General features: G+C 45.1%; 1 protein-coding gene across 1 annotated transcript in view; it reads right to left on the bottom strand.

Annotated features, from left to right (window-relative positions):
- FBXL3 (F-box and leucine rich repeat protein 3) overlaps positions 1–1159 on the bottom strand; it is a 30573-nt gene extending 29414 nt beyond the window's left edge. The window contains exon 1 of the mRNA XM_069758096.1: positions 868–1159. The gene's annotated coding sequence lies outside the window, so the exon portion shown is untranslated. The remainder of the gene's footprint in view (positions 1–867) is intronic.
- Positions 1160–17355: the final 16196 nt, after the last annotated feature.

The following is a 17355-nucleotide window of genomic DNA, read 5'->3' as shown; positions in this document are numbered from 1 at the left end:
ATAGTGCTCTGTATACATATATACATGGCCAGAGCCGCCTGTGTGCTGTAGAGAAGGGTCACATAGTGCTCTGTATACATATATACATGGCCAGAGCCGCCTGTGTGGTGTAGAGCGGGTCACATAGTGCTCTGTATACATATATACATGTCCAGAGCCGCCTGTGTGGTGTAGAGCGGGTCACATAGTGCTCTGTATACATATATACATGGCCAGAGCCGCCTGTGTAGTGTAGAGCGGGTCACATAGTGCTCTGTATACATATATACATGTCCAGAGCCGCCTGTGTGGTGTAGAGCGGGTCACATAGTGCTCTGTATACATATATACATGGCCAGAGCCGCCTGTGTGGTGTAGAGCGGGTCACATGACTCCAGTGTAGCAGGGTCACATAGTGCTCTGTATACATAAATACATGGCCAGAGCCGCCTGTGTGGTGTAGAGCGGGTCACATAGTGCTCTGTATACATAAATACATGGCCAGAGCCGCCTGTGTGGTGTAGAGCGGGTCACATAGTGCTCTGTATACATATATACATGTCCAGAGCCGCCTGTGTGGTGTAGAGCGGGTCACATAGTGCTCTGTATACATATATACATGTCCAGAGCCGCCTGTGTATAGTGTATGTATACAAAGCACTCTGACCGGAGTCACGTGACCAGCTGTACACTACACAGGCGGCTGTGGCCCTGTATACAGAGCACTATCTGACCCTGCCAGAGGAGGGCGCCTGCTACATGGGAGTCACGTGACCCGCTCTACACTACACATCAGGCTCAGGGGAAAAGGGCATCACGTGATCCCAACACAACCAGGAGCGATAAAGCATCACGTGATGTCTACAATCTGGGTGGGCTAGAAGTTACCTTAGTGGAGGGTCAGGTTTTCGACTGGTCGCTGTATGTGGTGGTCTTCTGCTGGTCGCATTAACCCGGGACCGCAGTATTGCAGCTCAGCTCCCCGGCACCGCTCAGCCCGCCCCCGGCACTCATTAGACAGCCAGGCCCTTGCAGCTCACGCCCGGACAAACTGAGAGCGCCGCGTCCTGGTGCCCAGCTTCTCTATGGCGCTTGTTTCCAGCGTCCAAGTATTATTATTGTTATTGCTGCTGCTGCGTCTGTTAAGATGGCGGCGGTGCTGCGCGCTCCCTCATGAGATGGCTGCGACTGTCGGAGGGTGAGGCGGACACGCGCGTGTGGGGTGTGACCCATAGGGAGGGAGAGGAGAGGCGAGCGCTGCAGGTGTATATGGCCGGGGATAGTAATAGTGTGTGATACGTGATATACTGTGCCGTGTATATGGCCGGGGATAGTAATAGTGTGTGATATCTGGTATACTGCGCCGTGTATATGGCCGGAGATAGTAATAGTGTGTGATACCTGGTATACTGCGCCGTGTATATGGCCGGAGATAGTAATAGTGTGTGATACCTGGTATACTGCGCCGTGTATATGGCCGGGGATAGTAATAATGTGTGATACCTGGTATACTGCGCCGTGTATATGGCCGGGGATAGTAATAGTGTGTGATACCTGGTATACTGCGCCGTGTATATGGCCGGAGATAGTAATAGTGTGTGATATCTGGTATACTGCGCCGTGTATATGGCCGGAGATAGTAATAGTGTGTGATACCTGGTATACTGCGCCGTGTATATGGCCGGGGATAGTAATAATGTGTGATACCTGGTATACTGCGCCGTGTATATGGCCGGGGATAGTAATAGTGTGTGATACCTGGTATACTGCGCCGTGTATATGGCCGGAGATAGTAATAGTGTGTGATATCTGGTATACTGCGCCGTGTATATGGCCGGGGATAGTAATAGTGTGTGGTACCTGGTATACTGCGCCGTGTATATGGCCGGAGATAGTAATAGTGTGTGATACCTGGTATACTGCGCCGTGTATATGGCCGGGGATAGTAATAGTGTGTGATACCTGGTATACTGCGCCGTGTATATGGCCGGGGATAGTAATAATGTGTGATACCTGGTATACTGCGCCGTGTATATGGCCGGGGATAGTAATAGTGTGTGATACCTGGTATACTGCGCCGTGTATATGGCCGGGGATAGTAATAGTGTGTGATACCTGGTATACTGCGCCGTGTATATGGCCGGAGATAGTAATAGTGTGTGATACCTGGTATACTGCGCCGTGTATATGGCCGGGGATAGTAATAGTGTGTGATACCTGGTATACTGCGCCGTGTATATGGCCGGGGATAGTAATAGTGTGTGATGCCTGGTATACTGCGCCGTGTATATGGCCGGGGATAGTAATAGTGTGTGATGCCTGGTATACTGCGCCGTGTATATGGCCGGGGATAGTAATAGTGTGTGATACCTGGTATACTGCGCCGTGTATATGGCCGGGGATAGTAATAGTGTGTGATACCTGGTATACTGCGCCGTGTATATGGCCGGAGATAGTAATAGTGTGTGATACCTGGTATACTGCGCCGTGTATATGGCCGGAGATAGTAATAGTGTGTGATACCTGGTATACTGCGCCGTGTATATGGCCGGGGATAGTAATAGTGTGTGATACCTGGTATACTGCGCCGTGTATATGGCCGGGGATAGTAATAGTGTGTGATACCTGGTATACTGCGCCGTGTATATGGCCGGGGATAGTAATAGTGTGTGATACCTGGTATACTGCGCCGTGTATATGGCCGGGGATAGTAATAGTGTGTGATGCCTGGTATACTGTGCCGTGTATATGGCCGGGGATAGTAATAGTGTGTGATACCTGGTATACTGTGCCGTGTATATGGCTGGGGATAGTAATAGTGTTTGATATATGGTGCGCTGCAGGTGTATATGGCCGGGGATAGTAATAGTGTGAGCTACTTGGTATACTGCGCCGTGTATATGGCCGGGGATAGTAATAGTGTGTGATGTATGGTATACTGTGCCGTGTATATGGCCGGGGATAGTAATATGTGATATCTGGTATGATGTGCCGTGTATATGGCCGGGGATAGTAATATGTGATATCTGGTATGATGTGCCGTGTATATGGCTGGGGATAGTAATGGTGGGAGATACTTGGTATACTGCGCCGTGTATATGGCCGGGGATAGTAATAGTGTGTGATGTATGGTATACTGTGCCGTGTATATGGCCGGGGATAGTAATATGTGATATCTGGTATGATGTGCCGTGTATATGGCTGGGGATAGTAATAGTGTGTGATATCTGGTATACTGCGCCGTGTATATGGCCGGAGATACTAATAGTGTGTGATGTATGGTATACTGTGCCGTGTATATGGCCGGGGATAGTAATATGTGATATCTGGTATACTGTACCGTGTATATGGCTGGGGATAGTTATAGTAGTGTGTGATATATGGTGCGCTGCAGGTGTATATGGCCGGGGATAGTAATAGTGTGTGATATCTGGTTATACTGTGCTGTGTATATGGCCTGTGATAGTAATAGCGTGTGATATCTGGTTATACTGTGCTGTGTATATGGCTGGGGATACTAGTGTGTGATACCTGGTATACTGTGCAACTGCTCCAACCGCCTGCTACGTGGACGGGGGGCTGTAGCACCAAAGTCCCCACAAAAATGTACTCTCGTACTATCATAGTGATACTTGGAAGGAGGAGGAAATATCCCATGGGGCGAGAGGGAGGGGGGTCGCACACTTGGACAAAGGACGAATCAAATTCCCATCATTGCCTTGGAGAGGGACAGAATGAAACCCACCCATCCAACACCAAGGTTTAAGATGTACCTATTGCAAAAGAACTAATATATGCTTTCCTTAAACACAGCTCAAAGAACAATTAGTACTAAACAGGTTGGCAGGCAAAAGATAAGCTGATGGACCAGTACGGACTCCACACATGAAAATGTCTCCCAAATCAGATGATTAGGGTCCTTCATCCATCCATGATCCTTCTCCGCCCAAAGGATTTCTTTTCCAAGTTCAAATCAGGGCTATAGATCCGTACCATCCGGTCAGACTGTCGATAGTCACCGAACCCCTTGCATCACGTAGAATAAAAACCAAGGATCAATTAAACAAAAAGTGAAGCCCACAGACCATCCGCACCACCAGATCAATGTGCACGGGAAACCACAAGGCGGTCATAGATCACAGTCTAAGTCCTTTTATAGAAACCCGTGTACAATAGCTCTTCATTTAGTCCGCCTGGTGCCAGGCTCTTTAGTTCAAAAATAAGACGGGACTCTTTTCTCAGCAGCTCATCCGTCAGCCCGCCACCCCTAATACTATTCTCAGCGAGGTAAGGCAAGCGTAGGACCTGGTATAAGAGAGATGCCGTAAAGGGGCTACCAGGTACACATAAAATTGGCCATTTTTATGCGCTAAATGCTCTCATTTTTCATATTTCTAGTGCAGTAATGCAGTTCAATTTTCGTGTTTCATATTTGCATGTTTCAGCGCTACAGTGTGCTGCCTTATTTACTTAACTACATACGAGTTGGCGACTCTAGGTTCAGCACCTGTTCACACTGAGTCTATGTTTGGATGTGCCGGTCAGGTTTTTGAAATGTATTCTCTAGCCTTCTGATCGTGCAGTCCACCTCCTAGCCACAGGTGTTTTAATTACAGCAGGTCCAATACCCCTCCACAGAGAGAGAGAATTTTAGTCTAGGAAGAGGTTTCACATGTACCCATTCAGATGGAGACGTTTATTCTCAGCGAGGTAAGGCAAGCGTAGGACCTGGTATAAGAGAGATGCCGTAAAGGGGCTACCAGGTACACATAAAATTGGCCATTTTTATGCGCTAAACGCTCTCATTTTTCATATTTCTAGTGCAGTAATGCAGTTCAATTTTCGTGTTTCATATTTGCATGTTTCAGCGCTACAGTGTGCTGCCTTATTTACTTAACTACATACGAGTTGGCGACTCTAGGTTCAGCACCTGTTCACACTGAGTCTATGTTTGGATGTGCCGGTCAGGTTTTTGAAATGTATTCTCTAGCCTTCTGATCGTGCAGTCCACCTCCTAGCCACAGGTGTTTTAATTACAGCAGGTCCAATACCCCTCCACAGAGAGAGAGAATTTTAGTCTAGGAAGAGGTTTCACATGTACCCATTCAGATGGAGACATTTATTCTCAGCGAGGTAAGGCAAGCGTAGGACCTGGTATAAGAGAGATGCCGTAAAGGGGCTACCAGGTACACATAAAATTGGCCATTTTTATACGCTAAACGCTCTCATTTTTCATATTTCTAGTGCAGTAATGCAGTTCAATTTTCGTGTTTCATATTTGCATGTTTCAGCGCTACAGTGTGCCGCCTTATTTACTTAACTACATACGAGTTGGCGACTCTAGGTTCAGCACCTGTTCACACTGAGTCTATGTTTGGATGTGCCGGTCAGGTTTTTGAAATAACATAGTAACATGGTTAGTAAGGCCGAAAAAAGACATTTGTCCATCCAGTTCAGCCTATATTCCATCATAATAAATCCCCAGATCTACGTCCTTCTACAGAACCTAATTGTATGATACAATATTGTTCTGCTCCAGGAAGACATCCAGGCCTCTCTTGAACCCCTCGACTGAGTTCGCCATCACCACCTCCTCAGGCAAGCAATTCCAGATTCTCACTGCCCTAACAGTAAAGAATCCTCTTCTATGTTGGTGGAAAAACCTTCTCTCCTCCAGACGCAAAGAATGCCCCCTTGTGCCCGTCACCTTCCTTGGTATAAACAGATCCTCAGCGAGATATTTGTATTGTCCCCTTATATACTTATACATGGTTATTAGATCGCCTCTCAGTCGTCTTTTTTCTAGACTAAATAATCCTAATTTCGCTAATCTTTCTGGGTATTGTAGTTCTCCCATCCCCTTTATTAATTTTGTTGCCCTCCTTTGTACTCTCTCTAGTTCCATTATATCCTTCCTGAGCACCGGTGCCCAAAACTGGACACAGTACTCCATGTGCGGTCTAACTAGGGATTTGTACAGAGGCAGTATAATGCTCTCATCATGTGTATCCAGACCTCTTTTAATGCACCCCATGATCCTGTTTCCCTTGGCAGCTGCTGCCTGGCACTGGCTGCTCCAGGTAAGTTTATCATTAACTAGGATCCCCAAGTCCTTCTCCCTGTCAGATTTACCCAGTGGTTTCCCATTCAGTGTGTAATGGTGATATTGATTCCTTCTTCCCATGTGTATAACCTTACATTTATCATTGTTAAACCTCATCTGCCACCTTTCAGCCCAAGTTTCCAACTTATCCAGATCCATCTGTAGCAGAATACTATCTTCTCTTGTATTAACTGCTTTACATAGTTTTGTATCATCTGCAAATATCGATATTTTACTGTGTAAACCTTCTACCAGATCATTAATGAATATGTTGAAGAGAACAGGTCCCAATACTGACCCCTGCGGTACCCCACTGGTCACAGCGACCCAGTTAGAGACTATACCATTTATAACCACCCTCTGCTTTCTATCACTAAGCCAGTTACTAACCCATTTACACACATTTTCCCCCAGACCAAGCATTCTCATTTTGTGTACCAACCTCTTGTGCGGCACAGTATCAAACGCTTTGGAAAAATCTAGATATACCACGTCCAATGACTCACCGTGGTCCAGCCTATAGCTTACCTCTTCATAAAAACTGATTAGATTGGTAATTTAATTTAAAATCTAGTCCAGACAAAAAAAACTATTTTTATTTGAAATAATAATTTTCTCCTTCAAACTTTGCTTCGTCAAAGAATGCTGCCTTTGCAGCAATTACAGCATTGCAGACCTTTGGCATTCTAGCAGTTAATTTGCTGAGGTAATCTGGAGAAATTTCACCCCATGCTTCCAGAAGCCCCTCCCACAAGTTGGTTTGGCTTGATGGGCACTTTTTGCGTACCATACGGTCAAGCTGCTCCCACATCAGCTCAGTGGGGTTGAGATCTGGTGATTGCGCTGGCCACTCCATTACAGATAGAATACCAGCTGCCTGCTTCTTCCCTAAATAGTTCTTGCATAATTTGGAGGTGTGCTTTGGGTCATTGTCCTGTTGTAGGATGAAATTCGCTCCAATCAAGCGCTGTCCACAGGGTATGGCATGGTGTTGCAAAATTGAGTGATGGCCTTCTTTATTCAATATCCCTTTTACCTTGTAGAAATCTACCACTTTACCAGCACCAAAGCAACCCCAGACCATCACATTACCTCCAAAAATCTGTAAAAAAGGCAGGCCTCAAAACAGGTGTTCCAAACAGCCAATCTTCCTACGCTGGCTCTCTTATCGGTATTACTGCACGTGTGTAGCCGCCATCTTTAAATTGGTCCACTGCCCCGTTAGTGCATTTGTTTTGAGGCCTGGGCAAGTAAGCGTCTCTGCCTTTTTCCTCATGTTTTTTTACAGATTTTTGGAGGATTCTGATGTCCTTTTTGTGGTTTTGACATCACATTACCTCCACCATGCTTGACAGATGGCGTCAGGCACTCTTCCAGCATCTTTTCAGTTGTTCTGCATCTCACAAGGGATTCAAGCTTCAGGAGGCTAATTTGCATACTCCAGGTGCCTTCTGGGAGAAGCGAAGTCTCCCTAAGCTAGAAGATCGTTGGGTACAGCCGGGACCAGCTGCTTCGAAAGCATCACCAAACCAGGGATTCAAGCTTCAGGAGGCTAATTTGCATACTCCAGGTGCCTTCTGGGAGAAGCGAAGTCTCCCTAAGCTAGAAGATCGTTGGGTACAGCCGGGACCAGCTGCTTCGAAAGCATCACCAAACCAGGGATTCAAGCTTCAGGAGGCTAATTTGCATATTCCAGGTGCCTTCTGGGAGAAGCGAAGTCTCCCTAAGCTAGAAGATCGTTGGGTACAGCCGGGACCAGCTGCTTCGAAAGCATCACCAAACCAGGGATTCAAGCTTCAGGAGGCTAATTTGCATATTCCAGGTGCCTTCTGGGAGAAGCGAAGTCTCCCTAAGCTAGAAGATCGTTGGGTACAGCCGGGACCAGCTGCTTCGAAAGCATCACCAAACCAGGGATTCAAGCTTCAGGAGGCTAATTTGCATATTCCAGGTGCCTTCTGGGAGAAGCGAAGTCTCCCTAAGCTAGAAGATCGTTGGGTACAGCCGGGACCAGCTGCTTCGAAAGCATCACCAAACCAGGGATTCAAGCTTCAGGAGGCTAATTTGCATATTCCAGGTGCCTTCTGGGAGAAGCGAAGTCTCCCTAAGCTAGAAGATCGTTGGGTACAGCCGGGACCAGCTGCTTCGAAAGCATCACCAAACCAGGGATTCAAGCTTCAGGAGGCTAATTTGCATATTCCAGGTGCCTTCTGGGAGAAGCGAAGTCTCCCTAAGCTAGAAGATCGTTGGGTACAGCCGGGACCAGCTGCTTCGAAAGCATCACCAAACCAGGGATTCAAGCTTCAGGAGGCTAATTTGCATATTCCAGGTGCCTTCTGGGAGAAGCGAAGTCTCCCTAAGCTAGAAGATCGTTGGGTACAGCCGGGACCAGCTGCTTCGAAAGCATCACCAAACCAGGGATTCAAGCTTCAGGAGGCTAATTTGCATATTCCAGGTGCCTTCTGGGAGAAGCGAAGTCTCCCTAAGCTAGAAGATCGTTGGGTACAGCCGGGACCAGCTGCTTCGAAAGCATCACCAAACCAGGGATTCAAGCTTCAGGAGGCTAATTTGCATATTCCAGGTGCCTTCTGGGAGAAGCGAAGTCTCCCTAAGCTAGAAGATCGTTGGGTACAGCCGGGACCAGCTGCTTCGAAAGCATCACCAAACCAGGGATTCAAGCTTCAGGAGGCTAATTTGCATATTCCAGGTGCCTTCTGGGAGAAGCGAAGTCTCCCTAAGCTAGAAGATCGTTGGGTACAGCCGGGACCAGCTGCTTCGAAAGCATCACCAAACCAGGGATTCAAGCTTCAGGAGGCTAATTTGCATATTCCAGGTGCCTTCTGGGAGAAGCGAAGTCTCCCTAAGCTAGAAGATCGTTGGGTACAGCCGGGACCAGCTGCTTCGAAAGCATCAGCAAACCAGGGATTCAAGCTTCAGGAGGCTAATTTGCATATTCCAGGTGCCTTCTGGGAGAAGCGAAGTCTCCCTAAGCTAGAAGATCGTTGGGTACAGCCGGGACCAGCTGCTTCGAAAGCATCACCAAACCAGGGATTCAAGCTTCAGGAGGCTAATTTGCATATTCCAGGTGCCTTCTGGGAGAAGCAAAGTCTCCCTAAGCTAGAAGATCGTTGGGTACAGCCGGGACCAGCTGCTTCGAAAGCATCACCAAACCAGGGATTCAAGCTTCAGGAGGCTAATTTGCATATTCCAGGTGCCTTCTGGGAGAAGCGAAGTCTCCCTAAGTTAGAAGATCGTTGGGTACAGCCGGGACCAGCTGCTTCGAAAGCATCACCAAACCAGGGATTCAAGCTTCAGGAGGCTAATTTGCATATTCCAGGTGCCTTCTGGGAGAAGCGAAGTCTCCCTAAGCTAGAAGATCGTTGGGTACAGCCGGGACCAACTGCTTCGAAAGCATCACCAAACCAGGGATTCAAGCTTCAGGAGGCTAATTTGCATATTCCAGGTGCCTTCTGGGAGAAGCGAAGTCTCCCTAAGCTAGAAGATCGTTGGGTACAGCCGGGACCAGCTGCTTCGAAAGCATCACCAAAGCAGGGATTCAAGCTTCAGGAGGCTAATTTGCATATTCCAGGTGCCTTCTGGGAGAAGCGAAGTCTCCCTAAGCTAGAAGATCGTTGGGTACAGCCGGGACCAGCTGCTTCGAAAGCATCACCAAACCAGGGATTCAAGCTTCAGGAGGCTAATTTGCATATTCCAGGTGCCTTCTGGGAGAAGCGAAGTCTCCCTAAGCTAGAAGATCGTTGGGTACAGCCGGGACCAGCTGCTTCGAAAGCATCACCAAACCAGGGATTCAAGCTTCAGGAGGCTAATTTGCATATTCCAGGTGCCTTCTGGGAGAAGCGAAGTCTCCCTAAGCTAGAAGATCGTTGGGTACAGCCGGGACCAGCTGCTTCGAAAGCATCACCAAACCAGGGATTCAAGCTTCAGGAGGCTAATTTGCATATTCCAGGTGCCTTCTGGGAGAAGCGAAGTCTCCCTAAGCTAGAAGATCGTTGGGTACAGCCGGGACCAGCTGCTTCGAAAGCATCACCAAACCAGGGATTCAAGCTTCAGGAGGCTAATTTGCATATTCCAGGTGCCTTCTGGGAGAAGCGAAGTCTCCCTAAGCTAGAAGATCGTTGGGTACAGCCGGGACCAGCTGCTTCGAAAGCATCACCAAACCAGGGATTCAAGCTTCAGGAGGCTAATTTGCATATTCCAGGTGCCTTCTGGGAGAAGCGAAGTCTCCCTAAGCTAGAAGATCGTTGGGTACAGCCGGGACCAGCTGCTTCGAAAGCATCACCAAACCAGGGATTCAAGCTTCAGGAGGCTAATTTGCATATTCCAGGTGCCTTCTGGGAGAAGCGAAGTCTCCCTAAGCTAGAAGATCGTTGGGTACAGCCGGGACCAGCTGCTTCGAAAGCATCACCAAACCAGGGATTCAAGCTTCAGGAGGCTAATTTGCATATTCCAGGTGCCTTCTGGGAGAAGCGAAGTCTCCCTAAGCTAGAAGATCGTTGGGTACAGCCGGGACCAGCTGCTTCGAAAGCATCACCAAACCAGGGATTCAAGCTTCAGGAGGCTAATTTGCATATTCCAGGTGCCTTCTGGGAGAAGCGAAGTCTCCCTATGCTAGAAGATCGTTGGGTACTGCCGGGACCAGCTGCTTCGAAAGCATCACCAAACCAGGGATTCAAGCTTCAGGAGGCTAATTTGCATATTCCAGGTGCCTTCTGGGAGAAGCGAAGTCTCCCTAAGCTAGAAGATCGTTGGGTACAGCCGGGACCAGCTGCTTCGAAAGCATCACCAAACCAGGGATTCAAGCTTCAGGAGGCTAATTTGCATATTCCAGGTGCCTTCTGGGAGAAGCGAAGTCTCCCTAAGCTAGAAGATCGTTGGGTACAGCCGGGACCAGCTGCTTCGAAAGCATCACCAAACCAGGGATTCAAGCTTCAGGAGGCTAATTTGCATATTCCAGGTGCCTTCTGGGAGAAGCGAAGTCTCCCTAAGCTAGAAGATCGTTGGGTACAGCCGGGACCAGCTGCTTCGAAAGCATCACCAAACCAGGGATTCAAGCTTCAGGAGGCTAATTTGCATATTCCAGGTGCCTTCTGGGAGAAGCGAAGTCTCCCTAAGCTAGAATTTTTGCCTGTAGGACATTATTGCAAGAGAGCTTGGCTGAGTAGATTACACAAGAAGGAAAGCACACAGCAAGTCAGCAGGATCTAGGAGCAACATGGCAGATGTGACAACCTACATGGTGAGCTGCAGCATGTGCTACATGTTCACAGATCGACCAGAAGAAGAATCCAATTTCACCTGTCAGAAGTGTAGACTAGTGGCCCTTTTAGAAGAAAAGGTGCGGGGTCTGGAAGAAAGAATAGCAACTTTGAAACTCATCAAAGAGAATGAAGACTTTCTAGACAGAACAGAAGCATCTCTACTGGTCACAGAAGGTGCAAAAAGTGTCAGAGAACCTCCAAAAGCAGATGAGTGGAAGCATGTGACCAAAAGAAGCAAGAAGACCATGGAGAAATCACCAACCACACAACTGAAGAACCGATATCAAATCTTTGTAGAGGATGAAGATGGCACACCTAAGAATGAAGCAATACCAGCAAGCAAAAAAGAAAAGGGCACACAGCAACATGTGACAGCAAAAAGTACAGCCAAGAAGCAACGAAGAGTGGTGGTGGTGGGAGACTCACTACTGAGAGGCACAGAAGCAGCCATCTGCAGACCGGACATAACTGCAAGAGAAGTATGCTGCCTTCCAGGTGCGATGATCAAGGATGTGACCGATAGGATACCAAAGCTCTTCAGCTCCAAGGACGTCCACCCATTTCTTCTGATACATGTTGGCACCAATGACACGGCAAGGAAGGACCTACCGACAATCTGCAAGGACTTTGAAGAGTTGGGGAAGAAAGTAAAGGAACTGGATGCACAGGTAGTTTTTTCTTCTATCCTTCCAGTAGATGGGCATGGCACCAGGAGATGGAACAGGATCCTTGATGCAAACAACTGGCTAAGACGATGGTGCAGACAACAAGGATTTGGATTCCTGGACCACGGTGTGAATTACTGGTATGATGGACTCCTCGCCAGAGACGGACTACACCTCAACAAACCTGGGAAACACACATTCGCCAGAAGACTCGCTACACTCATCAGGAGGGCGTTAAACTAGAAGAAGAGGGGACGGGAAGAAAAACATTAGACTCGAACAAAGACGACCCAGGAAAACATACTCAGAAGGGAGGTAAGAACATTTCTAAAACAATCCACAGCGAGGAGATTGGAACAAAACAAAATCCTCTAAACTGCATGCTCGCAAACGCCAGAAGCCTGACAAACAAGATGGAAGAACTAGAAGCAGAAATATCTACAGGTAACTTTGACATAGTGGGAATAACCGAGACATGGTTAGATGAAAGCTATGACTGGGCAGTTAACTTACAGGGTTACAGTCTGTTTAGAAAGGATCGTAAAAATCGGAGAGGAGGAGGGGTTTGTCTCTATGTAAAGTCTTGTCTAAAGTCCACTTTAAGGGAGGATATTAGCGAAGGGAATGAGGATGTCGAGTCCATATGGGTTGAAATTCATGGAGGGAAAAATGGTAACAAAATTCTCATTGGGGTCTGTTACAAACCCCCAAATATAACAGAAAGCATGGAAAGTCTACTTCTAAAGCAGATAGATGAAGCTGCAACCCATAATGAGGTCCTGGTTATGGGGGACTTTAACTACCCGGATATTAACTGGGAAACAGAAACCTGTGAAACCCATAAAGGCAACAGGTTTCTGCTAATAACCAAGAAAAATTATCTTTCACAATTGGTGCAGAATCCAACCAGAGGAGCAGCACTTTTAGACCTAATACTATCTAATAGACCTGACAGAATAACAAATCTGCAGGTGGTTGGGCATTTAGGAAATAGCGACCACAATATTGTGCAGTTTCACCTGTCTTTCACTAGGGGGACTTGTCAGGGAGTCACAAAAACATTGAACTTTAGGAAGGCAAAGTTTGAACAGCTTAGAGATGCCCTTAATCTGGTAGACTGGGACAATATCCTCAGAAATGAGAATACAGATAATAAATGGGAAATGTTTAAGAACATCCTAAATAGGCAGTGTAAGCGGTTTATACCTTGTGGGAATAAAAGGACTAGAAATAGGAAAAACCCAATGTGGCTAAACAAAGAAGTAAGACAGGCAATTAACAGTAAAAAGAAAGCATTTGCACTACTAAAGCAGGATGGCACCATTGAAGCTCTAAAAAACTATAGGGAGAAAAATACTTTATCTAAAAAACTAATTAAAGCTGCCAAAAAGGAAACAGAGAAGCACATTGCTAAGGAGAGTAAAACTAATCCCAAACTGTTCTTCAACTATATCAATAGTAAAAGAATAAAAACTGAAAATGTAGGCCCCTTAAAAAATAGTGAGGAAAGAATGGTTGTAGATGATGAGGAAAAAGCTAACATATTAAACACCTTCTTCTCCACGGTATTCACGGTGGAAAATGAAATGCTAGGTGAAATCCCAAGAAACAATGAAAACCCTATATTAAGAGTCACCAATCTAACCCAAGAAGAGGTGCGAAACCGGCTAAATAAGATTAAAATAGATAAATCTCCGGGTCCGGATGGCATACACCCACGAGTACTAAGAGAACTAAGTAATGTAATAGATAAACCATTATTTCTTATTTTTAGTGACTCTATAGCGACAGGGTCTGTTCCGCAGGACTGGCGCATAGCAAATGTGGTGCCAATATTCAAAAAGGGCTCTAAAAGTGAACCTGGAAATTATAGGCCAGTAAGTCTAACCTCTATTGTTGGTAAAATATTTGAAGGGTTTCTGAGGGATGTTATTCTGGATTATCTCAATGAGAATAACTGTTTAACTCCATATCAGCATGGGTTTATGAGAAATCGCTCCTGTCAAACCAATCTAATCAGTTTTTATGAAGAGGTAAGCTATAGACTGGACCACGGTGAGTCATTGGACGTGGTATATCTCGATTTTTCCAAAGCGTTTGATACCGTGCCGCACAAGAGGTTGGTACACAAAATGAGAATGCTTGGTCTGGGGGAAAATGTGTGTAAATGGGTTAGTAACTGGCTTAGTGATAGAAAGCAGAGGGTGGTTATAAATGGTATAGTCTCTAACTGGGTCGCTGTGACCAGTGGGGTACCGCAGGGGTCAGTATTGGGACCTGTTCTCTTCAACATATTCATTACTGATCTGGTAGAAGGTTTACACAGTAAAATATCGATATTTGCAGATGATACAAAACTATGTAAAGCAGTTAATACAAGAGAAGATAGTATTCTGCTACAGATGGATTTGGATAAGTTGGAAACTTGGGCTGAAAGGTGGCAGATGAGGTTTAACAATGATAAATGTAAGGTTATACACATGGGAAGAGGGAATCAATATCACCATTACACACTGAACGGGAAACCACTGGGTAAATCTGACAGGGAGAAGGACTTGGGGATCCTAGTTAATGATAAACTTAAGTAGTGTATAAGCGGGTGGTTTCGTCAAACTCAATCTGACAGGTGCCCCGCCCCTATCAAAGTGTATCAAAGTGTGTAACCCCTCCCCTCCCCTTGTTTGACGGCTGGTATCCAGCTGTCCCTCCTTGTTTGATTTCCCCTTTTGATATAGTTTAATATAGTTTAATTTGTTGTAGTTTTGATATTATTCCCGTATTTTGTGGAATAACACATGTTTATAATTATAGCCTAGTCGTGTATTTATTTTACACGTGGTTTATAACACCTTTCTCATTTGTTTATAATAGATTTTATACGTATCCCCGAGTTTGATTCTGTAAGCTTTTGTTTTATTCACAGTGTATTCATATAGTGGAGAACTTAAAGCTGTTTATATGTGTCTCTACTGAACACTATGGTGAACATTAACTAAATGTTTATTTTCCCAAACAGAGAATCTGCTGTGGGTATTTGCAGTGTATTCATATAGTGGAGAACTTAAAGCTGTCTATTTGTTTTTGTAAATGGTGAACACTAACTAAATGGTGAACATTATCTAAATTAGGTTAACTGCGGTTCAGAGGTTCATAACACCTAGGTCAAGCAATTGTTGTTGTATTTGCGTACCCCATAAATGTTTATTTCCACAAACAGAAAAGTTATTGTGTCCTGAAGATGGCATCTGAGGTTATTTGTTATCTACTGAGGCCATTGCAAGCTGTGTTTATTCACATTGTAGCAGGTTTTATCCTTGTGGCTGCCTTATATACACAGAAGAGATATGCACCAATGTCACAACACAAGTTATAATATGACCCAATGTTACAATACAAGTAAGAAGCGGCGTGTTTTATACGAATAAAAACCAAAGACACGATATTGTAAAAAAAATTTAAAAGATTTATTTCTCACGATAAAACAGCATCTCAAAGACATTTCAACACTATAAAAAATTCTTACAGAATATAAAAAGTAAAAACATTACAATACAGTAATATGACAGTACAGTAACAGTACAATGATCAATTACACTTCTTACAAAATAATTAATATAGCGTTACAAGGCGTGTACAGCATTTATCCAGTACATTCTTTACATCGTGAGCCACATGGTTTGTAGCAGCGGTAGAGACCTTTTTTTAGGTAGCAAAGTTCCACGTGTGGTACCTAATGACGGGGAATGTAAAGATTGAATTGTACGGGGTGACGCCGCTAACTTCAGCGGTGTAGATACAGAGCGTGTCTCACTGTTGGTAATTTTTAATTCATCTAAAAGCTTCCTAGTAGCGGGGTTACCCACAACTGTAGACGGCATATTTAGCTCTGCCATAGCCTGCATAAATGAATCCCAACCCGGCGGTAAATTTCTACTGTTCAGAGCATGACTCTGCGTTGTACTACGTACCAAATCCAGTAAGTTAGACCCTGGTATTACGGATCCTTTGAAAATAAATTCAGCATTATTATTCCATGCTGTGACATTTTTATTCTGCAGCAGCCTGTTTAGTAAAAATTCAGCATTCTTTTTATATCTTTGGTTTATATGGCCGACAATTTCAGCGATCTCATGATTTTTATCAGAGTCGGTATTTGGCAATTGCTGCTGACCAGGATCAGGAGGGCTAACGAGATTTAAAGCCGTTACTTCTTTTGAGCTGTGCCTCGTATGTACCAAGTAGCGTTGTAGCACAGCGCTATACATTTTAATTTTCACATCATCGGGAATGTCACGACGCTGTAAAATGTCGCTAATCTCACCATCAAGGCGCCGAATAACACTGTCGCGTATGTTATCTGTAGTACCGGGTCTTAGTTTGTCTAGCTCCTGTTTGGGGACTAGATACATTTTCGTTGTATGCTCCATTATCTTCCGGCGATCAGGCTTGTTATTATTGGGATTGCAAAAGCTAAAAGAGGACCGATAAACCCGCCGGCCTGTTTTAGTAGGCGCTTCTTTTTCTTTATGGGCTGAGACCTGTCGTCAGTGATTTTTGCACTTTATTAACATACAACACACAAGAAATAGACATTTAGAACTTATTTATGATTAATATGCGATTATTAGGCATTTAGGACTTATGTTATCATGTTTTTGCACTTTATTAATATGCGGTTATTAGTCATTTAGGACTTATGTTATCATGTTTTTGCACTTTATTAATATGCTGACCACATAGGTCAGGGATTTTTTGTACTTTATTAATATGCGGGCCACAAACACTTCTGCACCCACGGGCGCTTCTCAACCAACCATGCATCCGGTACTCATCAGGCACTGTGAAATAATGCAAAAATACATCTGTGCGCGGCTGTCGGCATCAACATTGTGCTATTATAAGTTTATGGTTCTGTAAAGAACACGCAACACATACAGAACTCACACACACACACAAATACACACAGCACACAACACGCACACATTTCTCAAAATGCCATACACTTCAGAATATATTTGCAATTCACTACGCATGTAACACATATTTCTTCGCCCCACACGCATTTAACAGTCTTTCATATGTATCGCAGAAAGATTTTAGTTCCAACTGCGGGTCAGCGGCTTAAAGAAAAGTTATTGTGGCCTTGATTCTGGGGTAACACATGTTTATAAATATAGCCTAGTCGTGTATTTATTTTACACATGGTTTATAACACATTTCATGGCCTTGATTCTGGGGTAACACATGTTTATAAATATAGCCTAGTCGTGTATTTATTTTACACATGGTTTATAACACATTTCATTTGTTTTTGTTGTTTGATTGTCATGTA

This window comes from Ranitomeya imitator, chromosome 3 (assembly GCF_032444005.1).
Source record: "Ranitomeya imitator isolate aRanImi1 chromosome 3, aRanImi1.pri, whole genome shotgun sequence".
NCBI lineage: Eukaryota > Metazoa > Chordata > Amphibia > Anura > Dendrobatidae > Ranitomeya > Ranitomeya imitator.
Note: the sequence above shows the minus strand (reverse complement) of the source record. Positions and strands in the feature narration are given on the sequence as shown.